General features: G+C 41.6%; 1 long non-coding RNA gene across 1 annotated transcript in view; it reads left to right on the plus strand.

Moving 5' to 3' along the window:
* Nucleotides 1-25,932, plus strand: part of LOC138851361 (uncharacterized) — a 114,830-nt gene extending 88,898 nt beyond the window's left edge. Inside the window, exons 2-3 of the long non-coding RNA XR_011391178.1 lie at nucleotides 6,124-6,336; nucleotides 23,421-25,932. This is a non-coding gene — a long non-coding RNA (uncharacterized lncRNA). The remainder of the gene's footprint in view (nucleotides 1-6,123; nucleotides 6,337-23,420) is intronic.
* Nucleotides 25,933-26,204: the final 272 nt, after the last annotated feature.

Below are 26,204 nucleotides of genomic sequence, written 5' to 3' on the forward strand. Positions count from 1 at the left end.
TCAGGAACTGACTTTAGTTGCTTGTCCAGTGCCAGCTTGAAGACTGCCAGGGGTCTGTTGGTAATCCCCCTTATGTGTGCTGGGAGGCAGTTGAACAGTCTCGGGCCCCTGACACTTATTGTATGGTCTCTTAACGTGCTAGTGACACCCCTGCTTTTCATTGGGGGGATGGTGCATCGTCTGCCAAGTCTTTTGCTTTCGTAGTGAGTGATTTTCGTGTGCAAGTTTGGTACTAGTCCCTCTAGGATTTTCCAGGTGTATATAATCATGTATCTCTCCCTCCTGCGTTCCAGGGAATACAGGTTTAGAAACCTCAAGCGCTCCCAGTAATTGAGGTGTTTTATCTCCGTTATGCGCGCCGTGAAAGTTCTCTGTACATTTTCTAGGTCGGCAATTTCACCTGCCTTGAAAGGTGCTGTTAGAGTGCAGCAATATTCCAGCCTAGATAGAACAAGTGACCTGAAGAGTGTCATCATGGGCTTGGCCTCCCTAGTTTTGAAGGTTCTCATTATCCATCCTGTCATTTTTCTAGCAGATGCGATTGATACAATGTTATGGTCCTTGAAGGTGAGATCCTCCGACATAATCACTCCTAGGTCTTTGACGTTGGTGTTTCGCTCTATTTTGTGGCCAGAATTTGTTTTGTACTCTGATGAAGATTTAATTTCCTCATGTTTACCATATCTGAGTAATTGAAATTTCTCATCGTTGAACTTCATATTGTTTTCTGCAGCCCACTGAAAGATTTGGTTGATGTCCGCCTGGAGCCTTTCAGTGTCTGCAATGGAAGACACTGTCATGCAGATTCGGGTGTCATCTGCAAAGGAAGACACGGTGCTGTGGCTGACATCCTTGTCTATGTCGGATATGAGGATGAGGAACAAGATGGGAGCTAGTACTGTGCCTTGTGGGACAGAGCTTTTCACCGTAGCTGCCTCGGACTTTACTCTGTTGACGACTACTCTCTGTGTTCTGTTAGTGAGGAAATTATAGATCCATCGACCGACTTTTCCTGTTATTCCTTTAGCGCGCATTTTGTGCGCTATTACGCCATGGTCACACTTGTCGAAGGCTTTTGCAAAGTCTGTATATATTACATCTGCATTCTTTTTGTCTTCTAGTGCATTTAGGACCTTGTCGTAGTGATCCAGTAGTTGAGACAGACAGGAGCGACCTGTTCTAAACCCATGTTGCCCTGGGTTGTGTAACTGATGGGTTTCTAGATGGGTGGTGATCTTGCTTCTTAGGACCCTTTCAAAGATTTTTATGATATGGGATGTTAGTGCTATTGGTCTGTAGTTCTTTGCTGTTGCTTTACTGCCCCCTTTGTGGAGTGGGGCTATGTCTGTTGTTTTTAGTAACTGAGGGACGACCCCCGTGTCCATGCTCCCTCTCCATAGGATGGAAAAGGCTCGTGATAGGGGCTTCTTGCAGTTCTTGATGAACACAGAGTTCCATGAGTCTGGCCCTGGGGCAGAGTGCATGGGCATGTCATTTATCGCCTGTTCGAAGTCATTTGGCGTCAGGATAACATCGGATAGGCTTGTGTTAGTCAAATTTTGTGGCTCTCTCATAAAAAATTCATTTTGGTCTTCGACTCTCAGTCTGGTTAGCGGCTTGCTAAAAACTGAGTCATATTGGGACTTGAATAGCTCACTCATTTCCTTGCTGTCATCTGTGTAGGACCCATCTTGTTTAAGTAGGGGTTCCACTCCAGGAATGACTGGATTTGGTGTACGATTTCTGCCATTTCCTGCCAGTTTTTTTTCCTTCCTGGCACTAAAAAACCTCTCCCTCTTGAGTGGCTGTGGCTACCCAGGTTTTCCCATGGCCTGGATGTTTTGTATCTTTTTGTCCCCTTTAGATGCTTAATGCCTCAAATGATGTAGTGGAAGTTTTAGCAGTAAAGGTCGAGAACCAAAACCTAGTCATTGTGGTAGTCTACAAGCCTCCAGATGCAACATCCCAGCAATTCCAGGAACAGCTGTTAAAAACTGACCACTGTCTGGAAAATCTTCCAGCTCCTGCACCCAACATCTTGCTCCTGGGGGATTTCAACTTAAGGCACCTAAAATGGAGGAATATAGCAAATAATATTGTTGCAGTAATAACACCAGGAGGCAGCTCTGATGAAAACTCACACTCACACGAGCTTTTAAATCTCTGCACAAAATTCAATTTAAACCAGCAAATAATAGAGCCTACTAGACTGGAGAATACACTAGACCTCATCTTCACTAACAATGATGATCTGATAAGAAATGTCACCATATCAAAAACAATATACTCAGATCACAACATAATTGAGGTTCAGACATGTATGCGTGGAGCCCCAGACCGACAAAATGAGACTAGTCACGAGGGAGCATTCACCAAATTCAACTTCAATAACAAAAACATAAAGTGGGACCAAGTAAACCAAGTCCTAACCGATATAAGCCGGGAAGATATACTAAGCAACACAGACCCCAACTTATGCCCAAAACAGATTAACTCGGTGGCACTCGATGTATGCACAAGGCTTATTCCTCTAAGAAAAAGGAGGAGTAGATGTAAAATAGAAAGATACAGGCACTCCCTTTACAGGCGACGGAAAAGAATAACAGAGCGGCTAAAAGAGGTCAATATATCTGAAATGCGTAGGGAGACACTGGTCAGAGAAATAGCAAGCATCGAACTTAAGCTAAAAGAATCCTTTAGGAGTCAGGAATCGCGGGAAGAACTAAAAGCCATAAATGAAATCGAAAGAAACCCAAAGTATTTCTTCTCCTATGCCAAATCAAAATCGAGAACAACGTCCAGTATTGGGCCCCTACTTAAACAAGATGGGTCCTACACAGATGACAGCAAGGAAATGAGTGAGCTACTCAAGTCCCAATATGACTCAGTTTTTAGCAAGCCGCTAACCAGACTGAGAGTCGAAGATCAAAATGAATTTTTTATGTGAGAGCCACAAAATTTGAATAACACAAGCCTATCCGATGTTATCCTGACGCCAAATGACTTCGAACAGGTGATAAATGACATGCCCATGCACTCTGCCCCAGGGCCAGACTCATGGAACTCTGTGTTCATCAAGAACTGCAAGAAGCCCCTATCACGAGCCTTTTCCATCCTATGGAGAGGGAGCATGGACACGGGGGTCGTCCCTCAGTTACTAAAAACAACAGACATAGCTCCACTCCACAAAGGGGGCAGTAAAGCAACAGCAAAGAACTACAGACCAATAGCACTAACATCCCATATCATAAAAATCTTTGAAAGGGTCCTAAGAAGCAAGATCACCACCCATCTAGAAACACATCAGTTACACAACCCAGGGCAACATGGGTTTAGAACAAGTCGCTCCTGTCTGTCTCAACTATTGGATCACTACGACAAGGTCCTAAATGCACTAGAAGACAAAAAGAATGCAGATGTAATATATACAGACTTTGCAAAAGCCTTCGACAAGTGTGACCATGGCGTAATAGCGCACAAAATGCGTGCTAAAGGAATAACAGGAAAAGTCGGTTGATGGATCTATAATTTCCTCACTAACAGAACACAGAGAGTAGTCGTCAACAGAGTAAAGTCCGAGGCAGCTATGGTGAAAAGCTCTGTTCCACGAGGCACAGTACTAGCTCCCATCTTGTTCCTCATCCTCATATCCGACATAGACAAGGATGTCAGCCACAGCACCGTGTCTTCCTTTGCAGATGACACCCGAATCTGCATGACAGTGTCTTCCATTGCAGACACTGCAAGGCTCCAGGTGGACATCAACCAAATCTTTCAGTGGGCTGCAGAAAACAATATGAAGTTCAACGATGAGAAATTTCAATTACTCAGATATGGTAAACATGAGGAAATTAAATCTTCATCAGAGTACAAAACAAATTCTGGCCACAAAATAGAGCGAAACACCAACGTCAAAGACCTGGGAGTGATTATGTCGGAGGATCTCACCTTCAAGGACCATAACGTTGTATCAATCGCATCTGCTAGAAAAATGACAGGATGGATAATGAGAACCTTCAAAACTAGGGAGGCCAAGCCCATGATGACACTCTTCAGGTCACTTGTTCTATCTAGGCTGGAATATTGCTGCACACTAACAGCACCTTTCAAGGCAGGTGAAATTGCCGACCTAGAAAATGTACAGAGAACTTTCACGGCGCGCATAACGGAGATAAAACACCTCAATTATTGGGAGCGCTTGAGGTTTCTAAACCTGTATTCCCTGGAATGCAGGAGGGAGAGATACATGATTATATACACCTGGAAAATCCTAGAGGGACTAGTACCGAACTTGCACACGAAAATCACTCACTACGAAAGCAAAAGACTTGGCAGACGATGCACCATCCCCCCAATGAAAAGCAGGGGTGTCACTAGCACGTTAAGAGACCATACAATAAGTGTCAGGGGCCCGAGACTGTTCAACTGCCTCCCAGCACACATAAGGGGGATTACCAACAGACCCCTGGCAGTCTTCAAGCTGGCACTGGAGTTTACCTGGAGAGAGTTTCGGGGGTCAACGCCCCCTCGGCCCGGTCTGTGACCAGGCCTCCTGGTGGATCAGTGCCTGATCAACCAGGCTGTTGCTGCTGGCTGCATGCAAACCAACGTACGAGCCACAGCCCGGCTGATCAGGAACTGACTTTAGGTGCTTGTCCAGTGCCAGCTTGAAGACTGCCAGGGGTCTGTTGGTAATCCCCCTTATGTGTGCTGGGAGGCAGTTGAACAGTCTCGGGCCCCTGACACTTATTGTATGGTCTCTTAACGTGCTAGTGACACCCCTGCACCTAAAGTCAGTTCCTGATCAGCCGGGTTGTGGCTCGTACGTTGGTTTGCGTGCAGCCAGCAGCAACAGCCTGGTTGATCAGGCGCTGATCCACCAGGAGGCCTGGTCACAGACCGGGCCGCGGGGGCATTGACCCCCGAAACTCTCTCCAGGTAAACTCCAGGTATCCATCAGTGTTAAGTGCAAACTCCAACTTTATGCAGATGACCCGGTGGCCTGGTGGCTAAAGCTCCCGCTTCACACACGGAGGGCCCGGGTTCGATTCCCGGCAGGTGGAAACATTTCGACACGTTTCCTTACACCTGTTGTCCTGTTCACCTAGCAGCAAATAGGTACCTGGGTGTTAGTCGACTGGTGTGGGTCGCATCCTGGGGGACAAGATTAAGGACCCCAATGGAAATAAGTTAGACAGTCCTCGATGACGCACTGACTTTCTTGGGTTATCCTGGGTGGCTAACCCTCCGGGGTTAAAAATCCGAACGAAATCTTATCTCTTATCTTATCTTGACAGTGCTGTTAGTGTCAGGTAAAGACCCACAAGATATAGCTAACACAGGAACTGGAGTCCTGCAGCAAATGGTTAGTAGATAAATTATCGTTATACCTCGAAAAAACTGAAGCCATACTCTTTGGCACGAAACATAAACTGAGAAGGGTAATTAATTTTAATGACCAGTGTAATGGGGAACCCATCACTTCAGTTTCCTCCAGAACAAAATGGTAAGATTCATCCTGGGGCTGGATCCAAGAGAACATGTAGGCCAGGATGAATTACAACAACTGGATATGCTGAATGTTGAAGACAGAGTAAAAACTGAAGTTAAACCAAATTTATAAAATTGCTCACAAACAATGTCCAGAATATCTTGCTGCCAATTCTGTCAAGGTTGAGAACCAAAGCAATCATAGTACTAAGGGACAGAGCACAATTTTGTAGTACCCACAGTTAGTGGTCAGGCTTCAAACACCTTTTATTGTACATCAATAAGTGAATGGAACAGATTGCCCGCTTATATCAAAGTCAGTCATAGCATGAACCAGTTCAAGAAGAGAGCCAAAAGGTGTCTAATGAATATAGCTACAGAAAGGAAGGAGAAAGATTTTTTTTTAGCTAACACACATGTAGCCTTCCCTTATTCCTAGTATATCTCCTTTAAAGTGTAATAATAAGATATTATCACCATTATGTTATAGCAATAAGGTAAAAGGACCCAAATGGAAATAAGTCACTCTGACTTTTTTAGGTTATCTCAGGTACTTTACACATATGCTGCTATGTATGATAATCTATGTAACTTTATTTGTGTATACCTGAATAAACTTACTAATTATTTCAGAACAGCAATACCACAGAAGAAAGGAAGACTTGAAGAATGCCTGTGCTTTACACCGAAACTTAAACAACCACTCAATCAACTACAAAGACGCAAGATTCATTGCCAGGGAAGAAGACACTTAGAGACACAAGATCTTAGAATCATCTTTTTTCTTTATATCCAACAATTTCAACCCCAACAACGACTTTTACAACATAGCTCAACCCCTTGTCAGTAACTTCATCATTATCCTACACAGCAACAAACCTACTTGCCCATTCCGTCACTATTCTCGTTATATATAACCAAGTAGCCTCTGCTCAGGTAGATCTTTGTTGTTACTAGATAACACTCACTGTGTGCCAGAAATATTGTCAATAAAACACTGAAGTATTATGAGTTTGTGTCTATTTTAAACTGTTTATCTTCATCGGGAAGTTGAGCTGGATAAAGTGTAACTGAGAGTCGCCCTTAACAACCCAACAACAACAACAACAAGTTGGAACTGCACAGGTATTAGACGGAGTGTTGGACAGGTATTAGACGGAGTGTTGGACAGGTATTAGACGGAGTGTTGGACAGGTATTAGACGGAGTGTTGGACAGGTATTAGACGGAGTGTTGGACAGGTATTAGACGGTGTGTTGGACAGGTATTAGACGGAGTGTTGGACAGGTATTAGACGGAGTGTTGGACAGGTATTAGACGGAGTGTTGGACAGGTATTAGACGGAGTGTTGGACAGGTATTAGACGGAGTGTTGGACAGGTATTAGACGGAGTGTTGGACAGGTATTAGACGGTGTGTTGGACAGGTATTAGACGGAGTGTTGGACAGGTATTAGACGGAGTGTTGGACAGGTATTAGACGGTGTGTTGGACAGGTATTAGACGGAGTGTTGGACAGGTATTAGACGGAGTGTTGGACAGGTATTAGACGGAGAGTTGGACAGGTATTAGACAGAGTGTTGGACAGGTATTAGACGGAGTGTTGGACAGGTATTAGACGGAGTGTTGGAAAAGTATTAGACGGGGTGTTGGACAGGTATTTGACGGAGTGTTGGACAGGTATTAGAGACAGGTATTAGAGTGTTGGACAGGTATTAGACGGAGTGTTGGACAGGTATTAGACGGAGTGTTGGACAGGTATTAGTGTTGGACAAGTATTAGACGGAGTGTTGGACAGGTATTAGACGGAGTGTTGGACAGGTATTAGACGGAGTGTTGGACAAGTATTAGACGGAGTGTTGGACAGGTATTAGACGGAGTGTTGGACAGTTATTAGACGGAGTGTTGGACAGGTATTAGACGGAGTGTTGGACAGGTATTAGACGGAGTGTTGGACAGGTATTAGACGGAGTGTTGGACAGGTATTAGACGGAGTGTTGGACAGGTATTAGACGGAGTGTTGGACAAGTATTAGACGGAGTGTTGGACAGGTATTAGACGGAGTGTTGGACAGGTATTAGACGGAGTGTTGGACAGGTATTAGACGGAGTGTTGGACAGGTATTAGACGGAGTGTTGGACAGGTATTAGACGGAGTGTTGGACAGGTATTAGACGGAGTGTTGGACAGGTATTAGACGGAGTGTTGGACAGGTATTAGACGGAGTGTATTTGGACAGTATTAGACGGAGTGTTGGACAGGTATTAGACGGAGTGTTGGACAGGTATTAGACGGAGTGTTGGACAGGTATTAGACGGAGTGTTGGACAGGTATTAGACGGAGTGTTAGACGGAGTGTTGGACAGGTATTAGACGGAGTGTTGGACAGGTATTAGACGGAGTGTTGGACAGTTATTAGACGGAGTGTTGGACAGGTATTAGACGGAGTGTTGGACAGGTATTAGACGGAGTGTTGGACAGGTATTAGACGGTGTGTTGGACAGGTATTAGACGGAGTGTTGGACAGGTATTAGACGGAGTGTTGGACAGGTATTAGACGGAGTGTTGGACAGGTATTAGACGGTGTGTTGGACAGGTATTAGACGGAGTGTTGGACAGGTATTAGACGGAGTGTTGGACAGGTATTAGACGGAGTGTTGGACAGGTATTAGACGGAGTGTTGGACAGGTAATAGACGGAGTGTTGGACAGGTATTAGACGGAGTGTTGGACAGGTATTAGACGGAGTGTTGGACAGGTATTAGACGGAGTGTTGGACAGGTATTAGACGGAGTGTTGGACGTATTAGAGTGTTGGACAGGTATTAGACGGAGTGTTGGACAGGGAGTGTTGGACAGGTATTAGACGGAGTGTTGGACAGGTATTAGACGGAGTGTTGGACAGGTATTAGACGGAGTGTTGGACAGGTATTAGACGGAGTGTTGGACAGGTATTAGACGGAGTGTTGGACAGGTATTAGACGGAGTGTTGGACAGGTATTAGACGGAGTGTTGGACAGGTATTTGACGGAGTGTTGGACAGGTATTTGACGGAGTGTTGGACAAGTATTAGACGGGGTGTTGGACAGGTATTAGACGGAGTGTTGGACAGGTATTTGACGGAGTGTTGGACAGGTATTAGACGGAGTGTTGGACAGGTATTAGACGGAGTGTTGGACAGGTATTAGACGGAGTGTTGGACAGGTATTAGACGGAGTGTTGGACAGGTATTAGACGGAGTGTTGGACAGGTATTAGACGGAGTGTTGGACAGGTATTAGACGGAGTGTTGGACAGGTATTAGACGGAGTGTTGGACAGGTATTAGACGGAGTGTTGGACAGGTATTAGACGGAGTGTTGGACAGGTATTAGACGGAGTGTTGGACAGGTATTAGACGGAGTGTTGGACAGGTGTTAGACGGAGTGTTGGACAGGTATTAGACGGAGTGTTGGACAGGTATTAGACGGACAGTTGGACAGGTATTAGACGGAGTGTTGGACAGGTATTAGACGGAGTGTTGGACAGGTATTAGACGGAGTGTTGGACAGGTATTAGACGGAGTGTTGGACAGGTATTAGACGGAGTGTTGGACAGGTATTAGACGGAGTGTTGGACAGGTATTAGACGGAGTGTTGGACAGGTATTAGACGGAGTGTTGGACAGGTATTAGACGGAGTGTTGGACAGGTATTAGACGGAGTGTTGGACAGGTATTAGACGGAGTGTTGGACAGGTATTAGACGGAGTGTTGGACAGGTATTAGACGGAGTGTTGGACAGGTATTAGACGGACACTTGAGAGTCACTGAGGTGTAAGTAAGGTTTATTGTTCTCTCAGATTTGTAAGATTTAAGTCTGGTTTTATTTACTATTTTATAAGTGTGTTATTGAATTTGTGTTATAATAGCACTTAACACTTCGTAGTAAGTTTTTATTCAGGTACACATATATACACTTACATTATCATACATAGCAACATATGTGTACATTACCCAGGATAACACATAACACTCACTGACTTATTTACATAAGAAAGAAGGAACACTGCAGTAGGTCTGTTGGCCCATACTAGGCAGGTCCTTCACAACCCAGTAACTGACCAAAGTCAGTCAGGATGGAGCACTTCAGAGGGATGGAGCACTTCAGAGGGATGGAGCACTTCAGAGGGATGGAGCACTTCAGAGGGATGGAGCACTTCAGAGGGATGGAGCACTTCAGAGGGATGGAGCACTTCAGAGGGATGGAGCATTTCAGCAGGGATCAGAGGGAGCACTTCAGAGGGATGGAGCACTTCAGAGGGATGGATCACTTCAGAGGGGGAGCACTTCAGAGGGATGGAGCACTTCAGAGGGATGGAGCACTTCAGAGGGATGGAGCACTTCAGAGGGATGGAGCACTTCAGAGGGATGGAACACTTCAGAGGGATGGAGCACTTCAGAGAGGGATGGAGCACTTCAGAGGGATGGAGCACTTCAGAGGGATGGAGCACTTCAGAGGGATGGAGCACTTCAGAGGGATGGAGCACTTCAGAGGGATGGAGCACTTCAGAGGGATGGAGCACTTCAGAGGGATGGAGCACTTCAGAGGGATGGAGCACTTCAGAGGGATGGAGCACTTCAGAGGGATGGAGCACTTCAGAGGGATGGAGCACTTCAGAGGGATGGAGCACTTCAGAGGGATGGAGCACTTCAGAGGGATGGAACACTTCAGAGGGATGGAGCACTTCAGAGGGATGGAGCACTTCAGAGGGATGGAGCACTTCAAAGGGATGGAACACTTCATAGGGATGGAGCACTTCAGAGGGATGGAGCACTTCAGAGGGATGGAACACTTCAGAGGGATGGAGCACTTCAGAGGGATGGAACACTTCAGAGGGATGGAGCACTTCAGAGGGATGGAGCACTTCAGAGGGATGGAGCACTTCAGAGGGATGGAGCACTTCAGAGGGATGGAGCACTTCAGAGGGATGGAGCACTTCAGAGGGATGGAACACTTCAGAGGGATGGAGCACTTCAGAGGGATGGAACACTTCAGAGGGATGGAGCACTTCAGAGGGATGGAGCACTTCAGAGGGATGGAGCACTTCAGAGGGATGGAACACTTCAGAGGGATGGAGCACTTCAGAGGGATGGAGCACTTCAGAGGGATGGAGCACTTCAGAGGGATGGAGCACTTCAGAGGGATGGAGCACTTCAGAGGGATGGAGCACTTCAGAGGGATGGAACACTTCAGAGGGATGGAGCACTTCAGAGGGATGGAGCACTTCAGAGGGATGGAACACTTCAGAGGGATGGAACACTTCAGAGGGATGGAACACTTCAGAGGGATGGAGCACTTCAGAGGGATGGAGCACTTCAGAGAGATAGTAAGATTCATCCTGGACCTTGGACCAAGAGAACATGTAGGCCAGGATGAATTACAACAGTTGGATATGTTGAATGTTGAAGACAGAGTAAAACAACTGAAGCTAAATCATGTTTATAAAATTGCTCACAAACAGTGTCCAGAATATCTTGCTGTCAGTTTTGTCAAGGTTGGGAACCAAAGCAATCATAGTACTAGGGGGAGAGAACAATCATAGTACTAGGGGGAGAGAACAATCATAGTACTAGGGGAAGAGAACAATCATAGTACTAGGGGGAGAGAACAATCATAGTACTAGGGGGAGAGAACAATCATAGTACTAGGGGGAGAGAACAATCATAGTACTAGGGGAAGAGAACAATCATAGTACTAGGGGGAGAGAACAATCATAGTACTAGGGGGAGAGAACAATCATAGTACTAGGGGGAGAGAACAATCATAGTACTAGGGGGAGAGAACAATCATAGTACTAGGGGGAGAGAACAATCATAGTACTAGGGGGAGAGAACAATCATAGTACTAGGGGGAGAGAACAATCATAGTACTAGGGGGAGAGAACAATCATAGTACTAGGGGGAGAGAACAATCATAGTACTAGGGGGAGAGAACAATCATAGTACTAGGGGAGAGAACAATCATAGTACTAGGGGGAGAGAACAATCATAGTACTAGGGGAGAGAACAATCATAGTACTAGGGGAGAGAACAATCATAGTACTAGGGGGAGAGAACAATCATAGTACTAGGGGGAGAGAACAATCATAGTACTAGGGGGAGAGAACAATCATAGTACTAGGGGGAGAGAACAATCATAGTACTAGGGGAGAGAACAATCATAGTACTAGGGGGAGAGAACAATCATAGTACTAGGGGAGAGAGCAATCATAGTACTAGGGGGAGAGAACAATCATAGTACTAGGGGGAGAGAACAATCATAGTACTAGGGGAGAGAACAATCATAGTACTAGGGGAGAGAACAATCATAGTACTAGGGGAAGAGAACAATCATAGTACTAGGGGGAGAGAACAATCATAGTACTAGGGGGAGAGAACAATCATAGTACTAGGGGGAGAGAACAATCATAGTACTAGGGGAGAGAACAATCATGGTACTAGGGGGAGAGAACAATCATAGTACTAGGGGGTGAGAACAATCATAGTACTAGGGGGAGAGAACAATCATAGTACTAGGGGGAGAGAACAATCATAGTACTAGGGGAAGAGAACAATCATAGTACTAGGGGAAGAGAACAATCATAGTACTAGGGGAAGAGAACAATCATAGTACTAGGGGGAGAGAACAATCATAGTACTAGGGGGAGAGAACACAACTTTGTAGTACCCACAGTCAGTGGCCAGGCTTCAAACACCTTTTATTGTACAGCAATAAAGGAATGGAACAGACTGCCTGCACATGTCAAAGCCAGTCATAGCATGAACCAGTTCAAGAAGAGTGCCAAAAGGTGTCTGATAAATGTAGCTACAGAAAGGGAGGGGAATGATTTTTTATTTTTTAGCTAACACACATGTAATTTTACCTTATTCCTAGTAATGACCCTCGTATTGTAGATAGTCTTTTTAGTATGATAATAAGATGTTATCTCCATTATAGAATAATAATAAGATATTATAACCTTTATATTATAATAATAAGGTAAAAGGACCCCAATCAATCAAAGAGGCCCAGTGGATATTCATTGTTCTCAAGCACTGCATTATGATGTCTAGCAGTTTTATAATTGCATGGTTTGTGCTTTTACTTGGTTTGAATCCCAATTGGCAGGGGTTGAGTATGTTGCATGATGATAGTAAAGAGTATTCACTTGTGGATTAATTTTTCGAAGATTTTGAATAACAATAGCAGGTTAGATGTAGGTTTGTAATTATTTATGTTGGGTGGGTCTCCTCCTTTGTGTGTTGAGGTAACCCATGTTTTAAGTATTAGTGGGATTGTGTTAGTTTCTGATGATTTGTTGACCACTGTTGCAATGGTGGATGAAAGCACATTAGCTGTTATTTTGATCAGTAGTGGTGGTATTTGTGCTAAGATTCCTTATTTATTTTTCAGTGAGTTTATTATCAAAGATACCTCAGATGGATCAGCTGGAATAAGGTAGAGGGAGTTCAGAAAACATCCAACAAGGTAGTCACTTGGTCGAAGACTGGTAGAGAAGAAATCATCTAATATATTGGCTGTTTCGGTAGGTTAGATATATGTATGGTTCATTGAGTTTGGTTAGGCCAGTATCTCTGGTTTTGGTGTTTTTTTCTAGAACAGAGAATTTGTGGAAGTGTGTTCTAGATGTTCTTCACATCACTTCTCATTTCATTAACCTTCTAGCACAATAGACAACGTACGAGCCACAGCCTGGGTGATCAGGAACTGACTTTAGGTGCTTGTCCAGTGCCAGCTTGAAGACTGCCAGGGGTCTGTTGGTAATCCCCCTTATGTGTGCTGGGAGGCAGTTGAACAGTCTCAGGCTCCTGACACTTATTGTATGGTCTCTTAATGTGCTAATAACACCCCTGCTTTTCATTGGGGGGATGGTGCATCGTCTGCCAAGTCTTTTGCTTTCGTAGTGAGTGATTTTCGTGTGCAAGTTCGGTACTAGTCCCTCTAGGATTTTCCAGGTGTATATAATAATGTATCTCTCCCTCCTGTGTTCCAGGGAATACAGGTTTAGGAACCTCAAGCGCTCCCAGTAATTGAGGTGTTTTATCTCCGTTATGCGCGCCGTGAAAGTTCTCTGTACATTTTCTAGGTCGGCAATTTCACCTGCCTTGAAAGGTGCTGTTAGTGTGCAGCAATATTCCAGCCTAGATAGAACAAGTGACCTGAAGAGTGTCATCATGGGCTTGGCCTCCCTAGTTTTGAAGGTTCTCATTATCCATCCTGTCATTTTTCTAGCAGATGCGATTGATACAATGTTATGGTCCTTGAAGGTGAGATCCTCCGACATGATCACTCCCAGGTCTTTGACGTTGGTGTTTCGCTCTATTTTGTGGCCAGAATTTGTTTTGTACTCTGATGAAGATTTAATTTCCTCATGTTTACCATATCTGAGTGGAAACAAAATGAGATCATATTAGTTTCAAGTGGTAGCTTATATATGTTGGTTATGGGGAAGGTGGGGTAGTGATTAGTAGCAGTGTCTGTGATTATCCCTGCTTTGAGAGGAGCTATTATGTTAGTCCAGATATGGTCAGTTGAGGTTACACTGCTCTTGTTGTTTCTTGTTGGTTTAGTTATTGCTGGTTATAGTTTGTTTAGTTATAGCTGTTACTTGAGAGTCCTTGGCTAGAACAAGGTTAAAGTTGAAATACTGATCACAATGGGGTAATCACAATGCTATGCTCTGTTTTTGAGAGAATACTAAATTGAAAGAGAAGAAATTGAACCTTTCTCGTAACTACTAGTTGTGTGAAGTTCAGGGATAGAAGAGGATGGTTCATGTGTGGCAAAATATTAGTCTCAAGAAATTGCAGAGTCTGTTCTATGGGGATGTGAGTGATCAGAGTGATCTTATTTCTTGTTCATGCTGATACAAACAAGTCTGGACAACAATTTCCTTGGGTTCTTGAGGTGTGAAATTCTTACAGTTTTTAATAGTTTTGTTAAGTATCCAGTAAGTTTTCCCTGCTAGTTTCTATGGTGCACTTCCTATTGTAGATGTGATGGGATAGAGAAGAATGATTCACTTTTATTATTGTAGGAAGATCTTAAATGAGTACAAGGTGAGGATTAGAGGGAAGTTGGCAACAGAGTACAAGGTGAGGATTAGAGGGAAGTTGGCAACAGAGTACAAGGTGAGGATTAGAGGGAAGTTGGCAACAGAGTACAAGGTGAGGATTAGAGGGAAGTTGGCAACAGAGTACAAGGTGAGGATTAGAGGGAAGTTGGCAACAGAGTACAAGGTGAGGATTAGAGGGAAGTTGGCAACAGAGTACAAGGTGAGGATTAGAGGGAAGTTGGCAACAGAGTACAAGGTGAGAAATAGAGGGAAGTTGGCAACAGAGTACAAGGTGAGGATTAGAGGGAAGTTGGCAACAGAGTACAAGGTGAGGATTAGAGGGAAGTTGGCAACAGAGTACAAGGTGAGGATTAGAGGGAAGTTGGCAACAGAGTACAAGGTGAGAATTAGAGGGAAGTTGGCAACAGAGTACAAGGTGAGGATTAGAGGGAAGTTGGCAACAGAGTACAAGGTGAGAATTAGAGGGAAGTTGGCAACAGAGTACAAGGTGAGAATTAGAGGGAAGTTGGCAACAGAGTACAAGGTGAGAATTAGAGGGAAGTTGGCAACAGAGTACAAGGTGAGGATTAGAGGGAAGTTGGCAACAGAGTACAAGGTGAGGATTAGAGGGAAGTTGGCAACAGAGTACAAGGTGAGGATTAGAGGGAAGTTGGCAACAGAGTACAAGGTGAGAAATAGAGGGAAGTTGGCAACAGAGTACAAGGTGAGGATTAGAGGGAAGTTGGCAACAGAGTACAAGGTGAGGATTAGAGGGAAGTTGGCAACAGAGTACAAGGTGAGGATTAGAGGGAAGTTGGCAACAGAGTACAAGGTGAGGATTAGAGGGAAGTTGGCAACAGAGTACAAGGTGAGGATTAGAGGGAAGTTGGCAACAGAGTACAAGGTGAGGATTAGAGGGAAGTTGGCAACAGAGTACAAGGTGAGGATTAGAGGGAAGTTGGCAACAGAGTACAAGGTGAGGATTAGAGGGAAGTTGGCAACAGAGTACAAGGTGAGGATTAGAGGGAAGTTGGCAACAGAGTACAAGGTGAGAATTAGAGGGAAGTTGGCAACAGAGTACAAGGTGAGGATTAGAGGGAAGTTGGCAACAGAGTACAAGGTGAGAATTAGAGGGAAGTTGGCAACAGAGTACAAGGTGAGAATTAGAGGGAAGTTGGCAACAGAGTACAAGGTGAGAATTAGAGGGAAGTTGGCAACAGAGTACAAGGTGAGGATTAGAGGGAAGTTGGCAACAGAGTACAAGGTGAGGATTAGAGGGAAGTTGGCAACAGAGTACAAGGTGAGGATTAGAGGGAAGTTGGCAACAGAGTACAAGGTGAGGATTAGAGGGAAGTTGGCAACAGAGTACAAGGTGAGGATTAGAGGGAAGTTGGCAACAGAGTACAAGGTGAGGATTAGAGGGAAGTTGGCAACAGAGTACAAGGTGAGGATTAGAGGGAAGTTGGCAACAGAGTACAAGGTGAGAATTAGAGGGAAGTTGGCAACAGAGTACAAGGTGAGGATTAGAGGGAAGTTGGCAACAGAGTACAAGGTGAGAATTAGAGGGAAGTTGGCAACAGAGTACAAGGTGAGGATTAGAGGGAAGTTGGCAACAGAGTACAAGGTGAGGATTAGAGGGAAGTTGGCAACAGAGTACAAGGTGAGAATTAGAGGGAAGTTGGCAACAGAGTAGAAGGTGAGGATTAGAGGGAAGTTGGCAACAGAGTACAAGGTGAGAATTAGAGGGAAGTTGGCAACAGAGTACAAGGTGAGGATTAGAGGGAAGTTGGCAACAGAGTACAAGGTGAGGATTAGAGGGAAGTTGGCAACAGATTACAAGGTGAGGATTAGAGGGAAGTTGGCAACAGAGTACAAGGTGAGGATTAGAGGGAAGTTGGCAACAGAGTACAAGGTGAGGATTAGAGGGAAGTTGGCAACAGAGTACAAGGTGAGAATTAGAGGGAAGTTGGCAACAGAGTACAAGGTGAGACTCACAAAATCGCAATGACACAATTGCAAAGAAACCATACCATGGGCGGGTTAAGAACCGTGATCAGAGAGTCATAAAACTCCACACCAATGCATTAGCCACTGGACCAGCAAGTGACAACAAGAGTCATCCAATTAGGTATATTTATACACCATAGGAAGGTTAGCATAGGCACCACTGTGACTACAAATGCAAGCTTTTACAGACAAATCTCCAGCTAGTATGGTGCAGGTTCTAATCCTGCCTGTTATATGGTATGTTTGCAATCATGTCATTATGATTTCATGAGTCATGTTGACGGCTTTAACCCTTTGACTGTCGCGGTCGTATATATACGTTTTACGAGGTGCCGTGTTTGACGTATATATACTCATAAATTCTAGCGGCTTCAAATCAAGCAGGAGAAAGCTGGTAGGCCCACATGTGAGAGAATGGGTCTGTGTGGTCAGTGTGCACCATATAAAAAAAATCCTGGAGCACGCAGTGCATAATGAGAAAAAAAAAACTCCGACCGGTTTTTTTAATTAAAATGCCGACTTTGTGGTCTATTTTCGTATAGTATTTATGGTTGTATTCTCGTTTTCTTAGTCTCATTTGATAGAATGGAAAACATATTACAGAAATAGTGGTGTTTTTGATTGATTTTACTATACAAAGAACCTAGAAATGGAGCTCAAAGTAGGGGAAATGTTTGATTTTTGCCAATGTTCAAAAGTAAACAAATGATGCCATTGTCCAATAAATGTCCAACTAGCCATTCTAATATGCAGTCATGAATGGGTTGATGTTATTTATACAGTTATTACAGCATTGCAGTAGTCTGCATAATAGTAAGTCTAATATTTTTTGTTTGAATAAAAATTCAAAATAGAAAGCAAGAGTAATATCAGAGGGGCCTGGAGACGTGACTGATGAACAAAGAAAACGTTATTTTAGAGCCTGGAATGTCTGCATTGTTCATTCTGAACCTTATTTTGAAATTGTCATATTTTTTAGTTTTCGTGAAATTGGCCAAATTGCAATTTTCTGACCACATTATTAGGTAGTTGAAATCAGTAAATGGGCAGTTTCTTGTACTCAATCGATAGAAAAAATGAAGTTCTAAAGAAATAGCTATGAGTTTGGGCGACTGGAACAATACAATTAGCCGAAAATAGGGCTCAAAGTGGGCGAAATCGCCGATTTGTAAACAGCGCCGAGGTCGCTAACTTCGCGAGAGCATAATTCCGTCAGTTTTCCATCAAATTGCGTTTTTTTGGTGTCATTACAATCGGGAAAAGATTCTCTATCATTTCATAAGAAAAAATAATTTTTTTTTTTTTTTTAAATTTTGCGACACCAGGAGACACCTCAGGATTGGGGGTTGCGACAGTCAAAGGGTTAAGGGGACTTAAGTTAGAGTTTGTCATGCCTATGCTAGCTTTCTAGGTTGTTTTCAGGACTAGAAGTAGCTTGAAATTGACAAAAATATTCTATTTTTGTCAATTTTTCTGAGGACTGGTAAGGTCCCCCTAACCCCCTGCTCTGTTTTATGGGTTTTTAATAATAGTTCAGATTCAATTATTGGGATGCCATAAACCGTGACCAATAATTCCTGGTTATATTTTGTTATCCAAGAAATAGAGTAAATCTTTATTTTTTCCATGATTATGAATTTAACATGGAAAGCAAGTTTAATAAAGAATGGTGCTGGGAATGTGAATAATGAACAGGGAAAATTTTGTTTTAGTGCCAAGAATATCTACATTGAATATTTTGGACTGTGTTTATAAATTGTCATTTTTTATTTTTGTGTAAACTTGGCCAGATTACCGATTTCTGTGGACTTTATAGTGTAGTTGTAATAGTTGAATGGCAGTTCTTTGTGCTCAAACACTGATTTTTTTGGGTCATCCCAGGTTCCCTACACATATACTGCTATGTATGATAATCTATGTAACTATTTGTGTATACCTGAGTAAACTAACTAGTAATATTGAATTTGGTTGAATGGAAGAGTGGAATTGCCTTAAACTAGAACTCAAGTTGGGTGAATTGCTAATGTGCAGATTGTACCAGGTTCACAAACTTTGCATCTGTGTAAAACTTTAAGTTTTCCATCAAATTTCATACTTTTCAAGTCATTACCTTCAGTAAAAATTATCTTCCATTTTGGGAGATTTTTTTTTCCTTAAAAAAAAAAGTGGACACTGAGAGCATTATTAATTATGGGAGTGTGGACAGTGAAAAGTCTACATGTACTAGCACAGTACATGTACTAGCACAGTACATGTACTAGCACAGTACATGTACTAGCACAGTACAATGCAGTAGAGTACAGTATGATAATTTTATTATTTTTTCCGGTGGATAAATGAAGTAACAGATGTACAGCAAAGTAAAGTATTGGTGTGTGGTTTAGTGGTGATGTAGAATAATTTATTGTGACTCAGAGGAACTTTACAGTAACAATGTAGATGGTGTGGCAGACACCGGTAGATGGTTCATCAGTTGTAGATGGTGTGGCAGACACAGGTAGATGGTTCATCAGTTGTAGATGGTGTGGCAGACACAGGTAGATGGTTCATCAGTTGTAGATGGTGTGGCAGACACAGGTAGATGGTTCATCAGGTATAGATGGTGTGGCAGACACAAGTAGATGGTTTATCAGATTTAGATGGTGTGGCAGACACAGGAAGATGGTTTATCAGATTTAGATGGTGTGGCAGACACAGGAAGATGGTTCATCAGATGCAGATGTTTACTTGAGATGAACAGCAGCATTGAAGCTCTTTGTTTACACTCCATATTTAATACCACCATTAAAATTGTACAGTAAGGCCCCACTTATACGGCGGGTTAGGTTCCAGGCTATCGTTGGAAAGCAGACATTGCCGGAAAGCAGAACTCCGTTTTTTCCATTTATAAATGCATATAAATGCCAGACAAGAAGTTTACACTAAATTAGATTAAGTTAGTAATAGAACTAGGTATTAAAAACACACTAAGTAAAATACATACACAGTACATTCATTACTTATCTTAAAGTATTTGTAATCTTAATGTAAGGCGAGAGGTGAGTAGTACTTATTTGTAGGAAGTCAGGTGTAGGTAGCCCTGGCTCCCCATCTCATACTTAATATACAACATATAAAACAGCCCAGAGAGTTAAAATACACATGCAGTACACTCATTATTTACCTTAAAATATGTGTAGTCTTAATGTAGGAAGATAGGTGAGTAGTATTTATTTGTAGAAAGTCAGAGCAGCTACCTACACTGTGACCCAGAGCCATATTATTAGCATTGACATCCCTTGTTCACTGAATTTAATCGTTTCTAACTACCTTTAGATGCCATCATAAACGAAGGGAGAAGTATTGAATAATTCATGCCAAAAAATTGTAAACAAAAGTGGAGTGGGGGAGTGGATGGACGAAACACAGATTCATACACGTTTTCTCTGCTGCCTGACCAGAGATAACGTAATGTTGTCCCTCTGCCCGGCTACCACATAGGTCCACAAGTATTATTATCATAGTACATATAAATTATGCAATAAATGCCAGACAACAAGTTTACACTAACTTATATTAAGTTAACAATAAAAATAGGCATTAAAAATACAATAAAAGGTAAGATACACACAGAGTACACTTATTACTTACCTTAAAATTAATGTGAGAGGTGAGTGGCAGGGTATTTATTGAATAAAATCAGAATGGCACACCATCATCCTCTAACTTGGCACTTAAAGCAAGAGGCTTACGACTCCTCTTTTTGTCACAACTAAGCTTAGACGCCATCGTCAATGAGAGCCATTTAGTCAACGAAAGAGTAAATGAGAGAGAGAAAGAGATAGAGTTCCAACAATGTAACAACACAAACTGAACAGGTAGTGGGCAATCACATGGTCAGGCAAAATAAATGCATATTAATATGCGTCTACTTTTAGTTCATTCACATACTTTTGTAAGACTTTGTAAAACTTTTACCTCAAAATATTTTTTATTATAATAATAATAATTACCTCACAATACAAATACTCTTACATTGTGTACAAGTTGTACAAGTTAGTTCAGAATAAACAAACAGGAACACTCCCAATCTCATGCAACACACCATTTTTAGAGTGAATGAAGATATTATTGCTATTATCATAATTAAAAAGCACTAAACCCACAAGGGTTGTGAATTACTATATTTAGAGTGAAGGCATACAAAACTAATATTTTTCTACAGTTATCCCCCAGTGTTTGACTAGAGAAAACGTAATTCTTCCGACACTACCTACACAGCCGCTTTGTAAACAAATCTTATACGTCAATTTTTATTCTGTTAGTGTGTATAATGTTTATATGCTGTGAAACGTGTTTCTTATATAATTCTGAGGAAAATATCATAGATGGATTAATGAAAAGGTTAATATTAATGTAAAATAAGACATTTGATGTGCCCAAGAGTGATTATTATGTAGTATTGGCGTCATGAGTAGAGAGAGACTTAGTGATTTTAATGTGTACCTGCACACCAGCACAGTGTGTAAATATATTTAGGTACACATACCATCCGACTTATGACCTGCTCGACATACGACCATTTGACTTATGACCGTGTTTTCTATGTCAAATTTCTGGGAAATAAAAAACTGTCTGTGTTGTACACAGTGTTTATCCTAAACCTTTCAGTATAAAATACAGTACTAACAGCATAAAAAGTAAAGTAAAAAATTAAATACCAAAATAAAACAATAAAATAAAGTCATTACAAAACCATGATGTTCATATTCAGTAGTAAGGTTTAACTAACGTCCATTTCGACTTACGACCGGTTTGTCGGAACCGATCTCGGTTGTAAGTCGGATGATACCTGTACAGGTACACATAAGTATAATTATCAGAGTACATATAAAATATGCCCCGTTAAAACGTTGAGAGGCCCTCTCCTAAACTCGTTCTCAGGGTTGATAATATTTTGGAAAAAAAAAATTTTTCTTATGAAATGACAGAGAATATTTTCCCGATCATAATGACACCAAAAGTATGAAATTTGATGGAAAAGTTACGGAATTAAGCTCTCGCAAAGTTAGCGGTCTCAACAAAGTTGACCCATCGGCAATTTCACCCACTTTGAGCTCTGCTTTTGGCCAATTTCAGTGTACTAGTCGACAAAAATCGTATCTATTTCACTAGAACTCCATCTTTTCTATCGAAGGAATACAAGAAATCACCCATTTACTGATTTCAAATATGCAATAAAGTGGTCAGAAATTGGCAATTTTGCCAATTACACACAGATTTCAGAAGATGGCAATTTCCAAATAGGGTCCAGAATAAGCAAGACAGACATTCCTGACACTAAAATAACATTTTTGCTGTTCATTAGTTATGTCCCCAGGCGCCTCTTACATCTCTTTTGCTTTTGATTTTGAATTTTTATTCTCACAAAAAATAGAAGATTTACTGTTATGCAGACTACTGCATTAGTGTAGAAATGGTGTCAAAATGGTATAAATAATATCAGTGCACTTGTGAAAGAATATTAGACTCACCAGTTGACATGTATTGGACGCTTGACATGATTTGTTTACTTTTGAAATTTGGTAAAAATAGAACGTTTCTGCTACTTTGAGCTCAATTTCAAGGTACTTTTCATTAAGACACCAATCAAAATCATCTCTGTTTCTGTAATATGTCTTCCATTCTATAAAATGAGATCAGGAAAACTAGAATACCACATAAATACCATACGATAATACACTGCAAAGTCACTTTTAATCCTAAAACACGGTCGGAGTTTGTTTTTTCTCATTGTGCACTGTGTGCTGCAGGATTTTTTTGTGCTGTGCATACTGACAACATAGACCCATTCTTTCATATGTAGGCCTACCAGCTTTCTCTCACTAGATTTGAAGGCGCTAGAGTTTAGGCATTCTAGTACAAGAATAACCATGGTGTGTAAGCCATACTAGTACGTCGGAAACCCTGAAAGGTTTAAAATACTTGAAATTTTGGAAAGTTCCCAGACATAACAGATGTAGTCACAGAGAATGTAAAAAACCAGGTGAGGCATTCTGTATTTGAAAGACCGTTTGCCATATAGCAAATTTTTTTCATAATTTGACATCGCTGCATTAACAGTATGCCATAAAATGAAACACTGTATATAGTACTTGTATATAGTACTTGATATACAATTCTTTTTATAGTACGTACTTGTATTCTATGTACAGTGAGGTATGCTATAATATAACCACATAACAATGAAAAATATAATATAAAATTGTGAAAAATGCATAAATGTGCATCTAAACTCTAGAAATAAAGAATACCATTAACACTTGTAATAAAACAAATTAGTACAAAAATAATAAAAAAATACTGTATTTTATCCTAGTTTCATGTTGCTGAACTTGCAGGACAGGAGGCAGAGGAGAGAATTAATGTTTATGTAAATATTTGTTGTGTAAATTGTTTGTTACAACATACCTCACTGTATGTGGTGTAATCTTTATTTATATTCAACAGCTGCAGAATCAGTAAATAAGAGAAGCATATTTAGAAACTGAAAAACTTCAGTTGTAGCAATGACAAAAATTTGGTATTCATAATTCATGATGCCCATGGAACATAAACCTGCAAATTAACCCTTAAACTGTCCAAACATAGATCTATGCTCACTCGAGTAGCACTCCGAACGTAAATCTACCTTTTTTTACACAAGAAAGCATGTAAAATCGAACATAGATCCACATTCGGAGCGCCACGCGAGCGAGTGTAGATCTACATTTGGACAGTTTAAGGGTTAACCTTTCTTTATTTATAATAAATAATTGTCTGTATTAAGTACAATTAAAGATGTTTATCCCAACACAGGGAGCATTACATCCAGTACCCATTGATTACCAACCACAAGCAACTTGCTGCCCAGTCCCACTGCTGGACCACTGACCACAGGCAACATCTTGGCCAGTCCTACTGCTGGACCACTGACCACAGGTAACTTCTTGGCCAGTCCTACTGCTGGACCACTGACCACAGGCAACATCTTGGCCAGTCCCACTGCTGGACCACTGACCACATCGCACTCAGTTCCACCGACAGCAAAGTTTCACTCAAGGGCCATTGAGGATGGTAAGTTAATTTTTATATTTGGATATTTTCACTCATTTATATCTGAAAAGGTAGAGCTCCAGCTCTTGATACCTGCCTTTGCTCATCATTTATTTGTAAGGTAATCATTAGATATAAATATTTCTTATAATAATGATATTTTGATTTGACATGATACAGTAGACCCCCGACCAATGAAGGCATCATCTAACGAAAAAATCGCCCAACAAAGCGTTTTAACATAAAAATTTTGGCCCGACCAACGATGAAAAACTTGACTAACAGCATTCGTCCCAAATGTGTCTGTCTGTCTGTCCAGCTGAGCGTGCCTCAGCTGTCCTGCCTTCACCTAGTGTGCCATTGTTTACAAGCTAGGGTGGCCGGTTTCACGCAGCATGGGCCCTTCCATGTACAGAGTATGCGGGGGTTGTGTGAACAACACACAGTGCTAATTGCATTTTACTGAGATGTTTCGCCCACCAGGGACTTTATCAATTCTCTCTCGTGGGCAAAACGTCTTGTTTTTTTGAAAAGATTCAGCCTGACACACGGAGTGTCATAGAGGTTTTTGTGCCTAGTGTTGTGTCTGAGCCCTATTGCAACTGTCAAGAAAGCGTTTCAGGTTGGGATTTATATTAGAATTGATTGTTCTGTAAATGTGGGTTGCACAATAGATCGAGTGAATACAGTGGACCCCCGGTTAACGATATTTTTTCACTCAATAAGTATGTTCAGGTGCCAGTACTGACCGAATTTATTCCCATAAGGAATATTGTGAAGTAGATTAGTCCATTTCAGACCCCCAAATATACACGTACAAACGCACTTACATAAATACACTTACATAATTGGTCGGATTTGGAGGTAATCGTTATGCGGGGGTCCACTGTATTTTGTATATTGAGTAGGTATAGGTCTTTGAAGAGTGGGGGGTTGTGTTGTCTAGCAGTGGATTGTGTGATTGTTTGCACTGTGGCTTTATGTTGTGTTATTGATTTTAGGTGGTTTTTCATCGTGAAACCCAGGGCACAAATAGCATAGGTGAGGTATGGATAGATCAGTGATTAGTATAGTATAAGTAGTGCTGTTTGTGGTACATAGTAATGTATCTTTGAGAGGATGCCAACTGTTTTAGAAACTTTGTTATGTGTTTAATTTCAGGTTACTATCAAGGTGCAGACCCAGGAATTTTCCATCATTATGTTGAGCAATAAGGGTGTTGTTCAGCATAATGTTTAGTTGGACCTCACTTGCTCTACTCCCAAACATAATGTTAAAAGTTTTGTCTATATTAAGTGTGAGTTTACTGACACTCAGCCTGGTTGCTATTTTTGCAAGTTATTCATTAACAATAGTGTTGAGTGAGGCTAGATTTGAGTGGGAGATGACAAAAGTCATGTCGTCAGCAAAGAGAACAGACATAAGTTGTTGTGATGTGTTTGTAATATCATTTATGTATAAAAGGAAAAGGAGGGGGCCAAGAATGTTACCTTGTGGTACACCAGTGTCCAGGGGTCTTGTTGAGGAGGTTGTGTCATTGACAGAGACGTATTGCTTTCTATTAGTTAGGTAGGACTTGATAAATGCAGTTCCATGGCCTCTTATACCATAATGATCAAGCATGAGGAGTAGGATGCTCTGATCTACTGTATCAAAAGCTTTCTTGAGGTCAATAAAGAGTCCAGTGCTGTGTAAAGTAGGTCTAGCATTTTTATTATTGTGTTATTTGTGCTTTTGTTTCTCCTGAAGCCAAACTGGCATGGGTTAAGGATGCTTTGTGATGTTATGAAGGAGTATAAATATGCTTTAGTATATGAGTTTCTCAAAGATTTTGGAAAGTAAAGACAAGTTTGATATTGGTGTATAATTGTTTACATCTGCTGGGTCACCACCTTCGTGTACTGGTGTAATCCTTGCTAGCTTGAGTGATGCCAAGAAAGTGTTGGTTTCTAGTAATTTGTTAGAGAGTAATGCAATGGTGGTTGAAAGGATTCGAGCCGCTCATTTATAGAGTAGTAGTGGTGCTTGGGTTACATTTTCTGATTTGTTTTTTAAAGAGTTAATAATTATGGTAACCTCAGTGGGCTGTGTTGGTGTAAGATAGAGGGATGTTGGGAAGTTTCCAACTAGATAATTATTAACTCAGACATTGTCAGTTGGAATTTTACTGGTGAGATTTGATCCTGTGATTGAGAAGAAACCATTTAACTTGTTAGTTGTATCAGTAGGCTGGAGTTTCAGTTTGTTTCATTTAGTACAATATTACTGTGTTCAGTTTGTGGTGTCCAGGATCTGAGAGTGTTTTCCAGGTCTTTTTTGTGTCTCCTTTCATTTCAGTAAATCTATTAGAATACTATAGTTCCTTGAACTTTCTGATTAATTTAGTGAGGACTGATGTATAGTATTTTGTTTAGAAATATCTCTACCCATTCATTGATACCAACAACATCAAAAAATTCTGTGAGAGAGTCAACTGAGCTTAGTTCAGCAGTGAAGTTACTTATTGATGCTTCATCATGGAGTCGAAAGGAGAACTTATTACATTCC

Source organism: Cherax quadricarinatus, unplaced genomic scaffold (genome assembly GCF_038502225.1).
Source record: "Cherax quadricarinatus isolate ZL_2023a unplaced genomic scaffold, ASM3850222v1 Contig420, whole genome shotgun sequence".
In the NCBI taxonomy this organism is placed as follows: domain Eukaryota; kingdom Metazoa; phylum Arthropoda; class Malacostraca; order Decapoda; family Parastacidae; genus Cherax; species Cherax quadricarinatus.